We start from the raw sequence: 12,334 nt of genomic DNA, 5'->3' as shown, positions 1-12,334 counted from the left end.
TCTTCATGGTGTTGGTTAGTGGTGCCTCTTGCTTTATTGTGCTGCAGCTTCTGTGGCCTTTCAGAAAAGGTGTGTATATACTGACAAACCATGTGACACTTAGATTTCGCACAGGTGGACATCCTTTCAGTAAGCATGTGACTTATGAAGGTAATTGCTTGCACCACAAATTTTTAGGGGCTTCATTGGAAAAAGGGTGAATATATATGTGCATGCCAATTTTTAGTTATTTGATCCCATAAATTTAATTAATGCCTATATTTTTCTCACTTCAGTTCACCAACTTAGATTATTTAGTGCTGATGCATGAGACACAAATCGGATTACAAAAAGATTTAATCACAGGTTTTAATCTAACAAAATACGGTAGGTAAAAATCCACGGGGTGAATACTTTCACAAGCCACTGAATACATGTGATCCTTGGGTCTTGTGCTGTTTAGATGGTTAGTTTTTATTTACCATACGTGTTTGAATGTCACCGTATTTACTGTGTTAATGATGAAGTTGTTTAGCTTATTTAGATATATATATGGACGAGGTTTGTAGTGATTGGTCTAGTCTTGTGAACCGCAGCATTTAAGGCTATGTGCACACGCTGTGGATTTTGCTGCGGATCCGCAGCGGATTTGACCGCTGCGGATCCGCAGCAGTTTTCCCAAAGTTTACAGTACAATGTAAACCTATGGGAAAAAAAAAATGCTGTGCACATGCTGCGGAAAAAGCCACGCGGAAACGCTGTGGATTATTTTCCGCAGCATGTCAGTTGTTTGTGCGGATTCCGCAGCGGGTTTCAACCAGCACCAATAGAAAAGTGCTGGTGAAAACCCGCAGAAGAATCCGCAGAAGAAACCGCAAGAAAATCCGCAATGAAAACCGCAGTGGTTTTGCACTGCGGATTTTCCAAATCCGCTGCGGAAAAATCCGCAGGAAAATCCGCAGCGTGGGCACATACCCTTAACCTACTTTTCTCCTTTCTTCCTTTCTGTGTGTGCTTGATAAAAACCTATTACAGGTCAAAATGCTGTCATTGAGGTTGTTGACAGAACAAATCACGTTATTATATCTTGATTCTGGGATTTGGACGCTGTCTATTTTGTATGCATAGGATTTTTCAAGAGGGTTCCTTAGATCTCTACACTTTCCATCTTTGTGGAGAGTGCTGCTATTCAATTGCCTTTTTTTTTTTGACACTCTGATCAAAGAATAATCGGTCTGATTTTCTTGTACGTGGAAAACTCGAACGTGTGAATGATCCCTAAATCAGTTTGGTTTGTCATGCACTAGTGGTGTCTGTAATAAAAGTGATCCATTGATGCAGATGTGAATAGAACATTATCAATACAATTATGCTGTTTTCAGAAATGTCAAAGAGAAAAAAAACAAAACAAAAAAAAAAAAAAAAAAAAACTCCAAGTAAATGTGGCGCTAAGCACCTACGGATTTTTTTAATTCATCCACTTCAAGTGAAAAATGTTAAAAAATTCATTTATTTTCTCAAAATAAAATATATTTGTAAATTTTTTTAAAAAACAGTACAACGCGTTTCGGCTGCTATTTTTACAGTGCAGCCTTCATCAGGTAGTAAAAAAACAAAAAGAACAAACAATACAATAAGCACTATAAAATGATGTTACAACCTCCAAGTTCTCTTATTTATGAGGGTTCCTAGAAGGGATTAGCAGGGCGGGACCGGGGATCAGGTTCTCCTTTCCTGATGACTAACTACATGGTAGCCTCTAAAGAGACACATTTATCCTATATATATATAAAAGAGCAGTTTAGTACTTCTATTCTATCCAAAATGAGCTTTTAGATACATGGTATTACACTGTTACGAACAAACACAACAATAAAAATATAGGTATATACACAATCATAAATATGATTCATTCCAATACCTCATCAATATATTTAAAAAAAATATATAAAAAAAAAAAAAAAAAAAAAAAAAAAAAAAAAGGGAATTCTCCCTTTTTTTTTTTCTTTTTTTTCCCTTCCCCTCTCTTTTTTTTTTCTTTTCTTTTTCTTTTCCCTTTTTTTTTTTTTTTTTTTTTTTTTTTTTTTTTTTTCTCCTTTTTTCTTTTCTTTTTTTTTTTTTTTTTTTTTTTTTTTGTCTAGAGACATTTTTTCATCTTGTTTCAGAAGAATTCAGGAATCTGAATAAAAATAGTCTTAGTTCTAATGAGGAACAGAAAGTTGTTGGTAAGAATAAAAGGATAAAAACAAAAAATTTAAAAAAAAAACATTATGTTTACAAAGAGAATATCACACAGCAAGAAAAAAATGCATTGAATTCCTTGAAAAACAACACAGAGATTGTGATAAGACAGGCAGATAAGGGGGGAGGGGTAGTGATTCAGAATAGGCCTGATTACTTGAAAGAAGCCTATAACATTCTATCTGATACTAAATATTATGAAATTTTAAAAAATGATCCTTCAGCCAATTTTAATAAGGAATATCATGGTTTTATAAACAAAGCCCATAAAGAGAATATAATAAATAAAAAAGAAAAGAAATTTTTGACCAACAATACACCAACAATAGCACATTTTTATCATCTTCCAAAGATGCATAAAAATTCCACTAATCCACCTGGTCGCCCGATTATATCTGGTATTGATTCCTTAACAAGTTCATTATCGCATTACATTGATTTATTTCTTCAAGAAATTGTAACTACCCTTCCTTCATATTTGAAAGACTCTGCACAACTGATTGAGGAATGTAGGAATATAGAATGGCAGGAGAATTACAGCTTTATCACACTGGATGTAAATTCATTGTACTCCAACATTGATCACACACTTGGCATCAGATCAGTAGATCATTATTTATCATCAGTATCAGGACTGCAGGAGGAACAAAAAACATTTTTGTTGGAAGGGTTGAAATTCATATTAACGCACAATATCTTTGAGTTCCAGGGTAAACTCTATTTACAGCGCCTTGGTACAGCGATGGGGACTCGGGTAGCGCCAAGTTTCGCAAATCTCTTTATGGGACGTTTCGAGTCCTCATCGCTGTTGTATGCATCTGAATACAAAGAAAAAATATTACTATACCGTAGATATATAGATGATTTGATCATTTTCTGGGCCGGGACTGAGGAAGAAGCCTGTAAATTAATAGATTCTCTTAATAGCAATAACTGGGGCATCTCCTTTACGTCATGCATCAGAAGGGACAAAATCGTGTTCCTGGACCTGGAATTGGGGCATGAAGCGGGGAAAATTATAACAAAAACGCACTTCAAAAGCTGTGATACGAATGGCTACGTGGACTTTAGAAGTGCGCATTATAAAAAATGGAAAACTAATGTACCATTCAGCCAGTTCTTAAGGATACGAAAAAACTGTACAAACACTAAAGATTATGTGACCCAATCAGCGATACTGAAGAAAAGGTTCAGTGATAAGAAGTATCCAAAAAAATTAATCGAGGCAGCATACAGAAAGAATTTGGACAAAGTACAGGAGGATTGTCTCCCAAGTAGGAAGAGAAAAGATTGTAATGCAGAGGAAACTAGAGGGAAAGAACGGCCAGCAAGCAATGAGGAGAATAAGAGAAATCTTTGGAAGTTTAATTTTATAACAACTTATAATAAAGGGAATGTATTGATAAGGAGAATTTTAAAAAAATATTGGTATATTTTAAAAAAAGATGTGATTCTTGGGAAAATGCTTCCAAGGGAACCGGGAGTAACCTTTAGGAGAGGGGCGACAGTGAAAAATATTGTAGCTCAGAGTAAATTAAGAGAGGTTCCAAAAATAGAAAACATGATAGGAAACAATACCAATGTGAATGGAGGGAAGATGAACACAGGAGTATATAGATGCTCTTCAAACAAATGTAAATGTTGTAAGATCATTAACCATGGAGCTCGGAGTATTCAATCTAATACTACTGGGGAAACAATTAAGATTAAGCAGAGACTCACATGTAGAACGGATTTTGTCATCTACGTAGTGACTTGCAAATGCGGGCTCCAATACGTGGGACGAACTTCCCAGGAATTGAGTGCCCGGATGAATAATCACCGCTATAATGCAAAGAACGGGCAGATTAAACATAGTCTGTCCCGTCATCTCCTGCTGAAGCACAATAAATGCTTCTGCATTACGGTCACACCGCTGGAGCATATACCAAAAGGGGCTAATAACAGGAACAAATTATTAAACCGCAAGGAGTCATATTGGATATATAGGTTACAAAGCCTTTATCCAAATGGACTTAATGATGTAGTAGAGAATGTGTAAGGGTTTGTCATAAATAGCTCAGTCGTTCGCGCATGTGTCAATACAACAACACAAAAAGGAAGGGGGAAGGAAAAAAAAAAAAAAAAAAAAAGAAAAGAAAAAAGGAGAAAAAAAAAAAAAAAAAAAAAAAAAAAAAAAAAAAAAAAAAAAAAAAAAGGGAAAAGAAAAAGAAAAGAAAAAAAAAAAAAAAGAGAGGGGAAGGGAAAAAAAAGAGAAAAAAAAAAGGGAGAATTCCCTTTTTTTTTTTTTTTTTTTTTTTTTTTTTTTATATATTTTTTTTAAATATATTGATGAGGTATTGGAATGAATCATATTTATGATTGTGTATATACCTATATTTTTATTGTTGTGTTTGTTCGTAACAGTGTAATACCATGTATCTAAAAGCTCATTTTGGATAGAATAGAAGTACTAAACTGCTCTTTTATATATATATAGGATAAATGTGTCTCTTTAGAGGCTACCATGTAGTTAGTCATCAGGAAAGGAGAACCTGATCCCCGGTCCCGCCCTGCTAATCCCTTCTAGGAACCCTCATAAATAAGAGAACTTGGAGGTTGTAACATCATTTTATAGTGCTTATTGTATTGTTTGTTCTTTTTGTTTTTTTACTACCTGATGAAGGCTGCACTGTAAAAATAGCAGCCGAAACGCGTTGTACTGTTTTTTAAAAAAATTTACAAATATATTTTATTTTGAGAAAATAAATGAATTTTTTAACATTTTTCACTTGAAGTGGATGAATTAAAAAAATCCGTAGGTGCTTAGCGCCACATTTACTTGGAGTTTTTTTTTTTGTTTTGTTTTTTTTCTCTTTGAAATTGCCACCTATGTGGATCTGAAGCAGGATCAACACATAGTTCTCCAAAGTGAGCTGCACACCTTATTGGATTATACAACATACGAAGAAGAGTTGCCTAAAGAATTGATTCCTTGAGAATCTCAACGTGCATTTCTTACCGATAGAAGGTGAGCATAACTACAAATAAAAGAAATGTTTTTAACTTGTTGGTAAAAACGTATTACGCTCAGAGGAAGCGCCGCACTTGTCTCTTTTTTTTTTTTTTTCCCCTCTTTCCCTAAACCAGGGTATTTCTAAAGACTTTTGGAGCTGAAGGAGCATTTCCTCACCAGCTGGGAACAGACACTCTAGGTTACTAGAGGGCGAGCAGCAATCTCTGAGGATGGAATATTTTACTAATAGACAATCCAGGAGAAAAGAACTTTTGTCAACAATTACTTCATCGAGACTACCAACATTAAGAGAGAATCCCGAAGAGACTCCTTTGGATTTGGAAGGTAAAAAATTAATCAATCGACTGTTCTCGGACTTTGAGAAAATAATGAAAAATGAAATCCGACATCAATTAGATGCTGAATTTTTAAATATTTGTGCACAGCAAAGAATCATACCGAAAGGATTAAGGATTTATTTTAAAAGCACTTTTCCGGGTGATCTGGTTTTTTCTGAAAAATGGGATAAGATCCTGGACTTGTGCTCTTATAATCTGATGGACATTTTAGTACAAAAGCGGAGTGCACTAGCAAAGATATCAGCAGACCAGTGCTGTGATATACTTACAAAACTTAAACGGTTTGAAAAATGTTCTTATTATGATACTGTAAACAAGGATGTAACTAGGAAATTAAGAATATTTGAGAATGATTTAATGGAAGCAAAAACGAAGAAATTTCGTAGGGACTCAGAAATTATCCATCCATCAGCAAATAAGGGAAAGTTCCAAGCCCCTAGAGAGCCCCTTATTGGAAAACAAACTGAACATCTAAATAAAATTGTAGAAAAACTGAAGGACAAACCTGAAAATCAGAGGGTAAAAATTAAAGATAAAAAGGGAAATAAAACAAAAAACAGGGAAGCCAAGTTTAGGGTCGAGGATATGCTTGAGGAGAGCATAAATTTGATAAATCTTACAACAGATCAGGGGTCACCAAAGCCAAGTACATCTGGGAAGGGAAATACGCCCCTATCATTCTTTTCCACAACATTGCTCAGCCCGGATAAAAGAAATCCGGTGAACATTTCTACACCGGTATTGACGCACCTTCACTATCCCACTTATGGTGTAAGACAAGAAAACTCCACTTTGCCCAATGTACCCTCCTCTAACCCTGTACATCCATCCCCAAAAAACCTCAATTTGGGTGCACATACAGACATCAGTGACCTTTCAATACATGATTACACCATCCATGACAGTTCTAGTTCACCTTTCACCACGGTACTACAGGCTCCTTCTCCCTCCCCCTCTCCATCTTCCACCATCTCACATGTATCTTTTTTATCGATAGTTCCAACGAGACCCATCGTAACAAACACGAACCCCCAAATGTTGACCAATGCGAGCGAAGGGAAAATAAACAATTCTCTTTCTCCACCGAACATACAACAGAATCGAATCACACGTTATTTCCAAAAATTGCCAACACAAATGTGCAAAAAAAGAAAAAGAGAACAAGAGGGACAAGAGGCAGAGGCCTCACAAAGAAATCAAAAACATCTAAAAAATTCAAAACATTTAGAAAGCAAAATGAAGTAAAAATATCAGAAATTAGGAATAAGTGTGATAAATCTACAGTATCGGTAGATCAGAATAAAATAAGTACAGGGATTAATGAGGAAATAAAAAGTATTCCAACAGTAAAAATTTTTAATCTCTCTGATCACTTGTTATCATCCACCGAAATGGGCATCCTAATGAAAGGGTTAAATTTTTGTCCATCACAAAACACTAATGATTTTGAGTTATTTTTGGACTTAAATAGATTCACAAGAAAATTAACCCTATTGAGGCATTTCACAATTAAAGAAAGAAATGCCACAGTACAAACAGATACAAAATTAGTTGACAAAGATATAGATATTTTGGAAACAGAGACCACAAGTGCTAGCAACTACCTACATAAAGAAGTAGTGCCTGTCTCTTCGTTTTATCCGACTCACCATAGGGGGCATTGTCTAGAGACATTTTTTCATCTTGTTTCAGAAGAATTCAGGAATCTGAATAAAAATAGTCTTAGTTCTAATGAGGAACAGAAAGTTGTTGGTAAGAATAAAAGGATAAAAACAAAAAATTTAAAAAAAAAAAACATTATGTTTACAAAGAGAATATCACACAGCAAGAAAAAAATGCATTGAATTCCTTGAAAAACAACACAGAGATTGTGATAAGACAGGCAGATAAGGGGGGAGGGGTAGTGATTCAGAATAGGCCTGATTACTTGAAAGAAGCCTATAACATTCTATCTGATACTAAATATTATGAAATTTTAAAAAATGATCCTTCAGCCAATTTTAATAAGGAATATCATGGTTTTATAAACAAAGCCCATAAAGAGAATATAATAAATAAAAAAGAAAAGAAATTTTTGACCAACAATACACCAACAATAGCACATTTTTATCATCTTCCAAAGATGCATAAAAATTCCACTAATCCACCTGGTCGCCCGATTATATCTGGTATTGATTCCTTAACAAGTTCATTATCGCATTACATTGATTTATTTCTTCAAGAAATTGTAACTACCCTTCCTTCATATTTGAAAGACTCTGCACAACTGATTGAGGAATGTAGGAATATAGAATGGCAGGAGAATTACAGCTTTATCACACTGGATGTAAATTCATTGTACTCCAACATTGATCACACACTTGGCATCAGATCAGTAGATCATTATTTATCATCAGTATCAGGACTGCAGGAGGAACAAAAAACATTTTTGTTGGAAGGGTTGAAATTCATATTAACGCACAATATCTTTGAGTTCCAGGGTAAACTCTATTTACAGCGCCTTGGTACAGCGATGGGGACTCGGGTAGCGCCAAGTTTCGCAAATCTCTTTATGGGACGTTTCGAGTCCTCATCGCTGTTGTATGCATCTGAATACAAAGAAAAAATATTACTATACCGTAGATATATAGATGATTTGATCATTTTCTGGGCCGGGACTGAGGAAGAAGCCTGTAAATTAATAGATTCTCTTAATAGCAATAACTGGGGCATCTCCTTTACGTCATGCATCAGAAGGGACAAAATCGTGTTCCTGGACCTGGAATTGGGGCATGAAGCGGGGAAAATTATAACAAAAACGCACTTCAAAAGCTGTGATACGAATGGCTACGTGGACTTTAGAAGTGCGCATTATAAAAAATGGAAAACTAATGTACCATTCAGCCAGTTCTTAAGGATACGAAAAAACTGTACAAACACTAAAGATTATGTGACCCAATCAGCGATACTGAAGAAAAGGTTCAGTGATAAGAAGTATCCAAAAAAATTAATCGAGGCAGCATACAGAAAGAATTTGGACAAAGTACAGGAGGATTGTCTCCCAAGTAGGAAGAGAAAAGATTGTAATGCAGAGGAAACTAGAGGGAAAGAACGGCCAGCAAGCAATGAGGAGAATAAGAGAAATCTTTGGAAGTTTAATTTTATAACAACTTATAATAAAGGGAATGTATTGATAAGGAGAATTTTAAAAAAATATTGGTATATTTTAAAAAAAGATGTGATTCTTGGGAAAATGCTTCCAAGGGAACCGGGAGTAACCTTTAGGAGAGGGGCGACAGTGAAAAATATTGTAGCTCAGAGTAAATTAAGAGAGGTTCCAAAAATAGAAAACATGATAGGAAACAATACCAATGTGAATGGAGGGAAGATGAACACAGGAGTATATAGATGCTCTTCAAACAAATGTAAATGTTGTAAGATCATTAACCATGGAGCTCGGAGTATTCAATCTAATACTACTGGGGAAACAATTAAGATTAAGCAGAGACTCACATGTAGAACGGATTTTGTCATCTACGTAGTGACTTGCAAATGCGGGCTCCAATACGTGGGACGAACTTCCCAGGAATTGAGTGCCCGGATGAATAATCACCGCTATAATGCAAAGAACGGGCAGATTAAACATAGTCTGTCCCGTCATCTCCTGCTGAAGCACAATAAATGCTTCTGCATTACGGTCACACCGCTGGAGCATATACCAAAAGGGGCTAATAACAGGAACAAATTATTAAACCGCAAGGAGTCATATTGGATATATAGGTTACAAAGCCTTTATCCAAATGGACTTAATGATGTAGTAGAGAATGTGTAAGGGTTTGTCATAAATAGCTCAGTCGTTCGCGCATGTGTCAATACAACAACACAAAAAGGAAGGGGGAAGGAAGAAAAAAAAAAAAAAAAAAAAAAAAAAAAAAAAAAAAAAAAAAAAAGAAAAAAGGAGAAAAAAAAAAAAAAAAAAAAAAAAAAAAAAAGGGAAAAGAAAAAGAAAAGAAAAAAAAAAAAAAAAAAGAGAGGGGAAGGGAAAAAAAAGAAAAAAAAAGGGAGAATTCCCTTTTTTTTTTTTTTTTTTTTTTTTTTTTTTTTATATATTTTTTTTAAATATATTGATGAGGTATTGGAATGAATCATATTTATGATTGTGTATATACCTATATTTTTATTGTTGTGTTTGTTCGTAACAGTGTAATACCATGTATCTAAAAGCTCATTTTGGATAGAATAGAAGTACTAAACTGCTCTTTTATATATATATAGGATAAATGTGTCTCTTTAGAGGCTACCATGTAGTTAGTCATCAGGAAAGGAGAACCTGATCCCCGGTCCCGCCCTGCTAATCCCTTCTAGGAACCCTCATAAATAAGAGAACTTGGAGGTTGTAACATCATTTTATAGTGCTTATTGTATTGTTTGTTCTTTTTGTTTTTTTACTACCTGATGAAGGCTGCACTGTAAAAATAGCAGCCGAAACGCGTTGTACTGTTTTTTAAAAAAATTTACAAATATATTTTATTTTGAGAAAATAAATGAATTTTTTAACATTTTTCACTTGAAGTGGATGAATTAAAAAAATCCGTAGGTGCTTAGCGCCACATTTACTTGGAGTTTTTTTTTTTGTTTTGTTTTTTTTCTCTTTGAAATTGCCACCTATGTGGATCTGAAGCAGGATCAACACATAGTTCTCCAAAGTGAGCTGCACACCTTATTGGATTATACAACATACGAAGAAGAGTTGCCTAAAGAATTGATTCCTTGAGAATCTCAACGTGCATTTCTTACCGATAGAAGGTGAGCATAACTACAAATAAAAGAAATGTTTTTAACTTGTTGGTAAAAACGTATTACGCTCAGAGGAAGCGCCGCACTTGTCTCTTTTTTTTTTTTTTTCCCCTCTTTCCCTAAACCAGGGTATTTCTAAAGAGTTTTCAGAAATGTGTCACCCTACACTCTGTTTGAGAAAATGCATTGGCAAAGCAACATAGGAAAATCTTACTTTCACTTTGAATTGCATTATTATCGTTAGTGCCACATGTTTTAAGCTGAAACATTTGGGCTATACTTTTGTTTTATCATGTTGCAAATCATGAATGACATATGTTTATCAAGGGATGAGATGTCTAACATTATGAGTGAATGTTGCACATGGTTAAATTATAAAGCACGTAAAAGTACATATTTTTAGTGCAGCTGCCTAAGCCAATTCCATACTCATGGATTAACACTGAAATTGCATGGCACCAGATTTATGTCAGTATTATGTGAGGATGAGATCATATTAATGTTTTATAGAACTTTCTGGAGTTTTATTGAAATTGAGCTAATTTTAAATACCGTGACTCATTTTCCGTTTATTAATTGGCAATGATGTATTTTATTTTCCAAAGGTAAACATTATATTTTTATAGTAGAATGTGTAGTAAGAAGGTTGTCGGTTGCATTAATTTTCTACATATAGATAAGGCATATGTAGACCCAAAATACATTTTTTTCAGGTCATTCTATACAGTTTTCCTGTTTTTTACTGACTACATTAATCCTTTCTGTATATATATATATAAAGTCCACTTGTATATAAAGTCCACTTTTTTCTATTTTCTTGTGCTGCTTTCTCTTTATTACCTTATATTTGGAGACCATTGGATTGCTGGTTGGGAGAGCTTTGCACAACATATGAGTTTGCATTGGTTGCTGTTCCAATTTTTTCCGTATATATATATATATATATATATATATATTCCTTCTCACCCCCAATGGGGTGGTCTTTGTTGTCCTTTCTCATTCTCGGGTCCTCTACCAGAGGTCTGGGAGTTTGAGGGTTCTGTGCAGGATCTTAGTTGCTCCCGACATTGCACTTTTTTGGACAGAAAGCTCAGATGCTGCTCCTGGGATCTGTTTTAGCCATTCTTCCAACTTAGGGGTCACTGCTTCAAGTGCTCCTATCACCACTGGAATCACTGTTGCCTTCACCTTCCACATCTTCTCCAGTTCTCGTTTTAGGCCCTGGTATTTCTCCAGCTTCTCATATTCCTTTCTGATGTTGCTGTCATTTGGCACTGTGCATATATTATCATTGCTGTCTTCTGATCCTTGATCCTAGCCAACACCTGCTTATCCATCTGGATTTTGAAGTCCCACAGGATTTTAGCCCTTTCACTCTCCACCACGTTTTCTGGGATCTCCCACCTAGACTTAGGGGGACAGCCCATATGCTGTGCAGATATTCCTGTATACAATTTCCACTACTTGGTTATGGCGTTCGGTATACGCTGTTCCTACTTGCATTTGGCATCCTGCCACTATGTGTTGGACAGTTTCTGAGGTTTCTTTGCATAGACTGCACCTTGGGTCTTGTCTTGTGTAGTAGACTCCTGCTGCTATGGATCTGGTATTTAGTGCTTGCTCTTGTGCCGCTATGATTAGTGCCTCTGTGCTGTCTCAGAGTCCATCTTTCTCCAGCCTTTGGTAGGATTTCTCCATGTGAGCCACCTCCATTATCTGTCGATGGTACCTCCCATGCAGTGGCTTGTCTTGCCATGGCGCTTTATGCTCCTGTTCTTCCTTCCAGATTGCTGCCTAAGGCCGGAATCACACTAGACCGTAGTACGGACGAGTGCTATGCAATAAAAAATCGCATAGCACTCAGCCCAATGTTAATCTATGGGGCAGCTCCCATTATCCATTGTTTTCTCAGGCGTATTCAGGATCTGAGTGAAATCGCAGCATGCTGCGATTGTCAGCGTATCTCGGATGAGAATCGCCAATG

At 35.6% G+C, this 12,334-nt stretch overlaps 1 long non-coding RNA gene across 1 annotated transcript; it reads left to right on the top strand.

Moving 5' to 3' along the window:
• The first annotated feature begins 4,508 nt into the window (after positions 1-4,508).
• On the top strand, positions 4,509-10,359 carry LOC138673970 (uncharacterized). Its single transcript, XR_011320401.1, has 2 exons — positions 4,509-5,560; positions 10,238-10,359. It is a non-coding gene; the product is annotated as an uncharacterized lncRNA (long non-coding RNA).
• The last annotated feature ends 1,975 nt before the right edge of the window (positions 10,360-12,334 follow it).

Source organism: Ranitomeya imitator, chromosome 1 (genome assembly GCF_032444005.1).
Source record: "Ranitomeya imitator isolate aRanImi1 chromosome 1, aRanImi1.pri, whole genome shotgun sequence".
Lineage (NCBI taxonomy): Eukaryota > Metazoa > Chordata > Amphibia > Anura > Dendrobatidae > Ranitomeya > Ranitomeya imitator.
The sequence above is the reverse complement of the archived record's forward strand: the minus strand, read 5'-3'. Positions and strand labels throughout refer to the sequence as shown.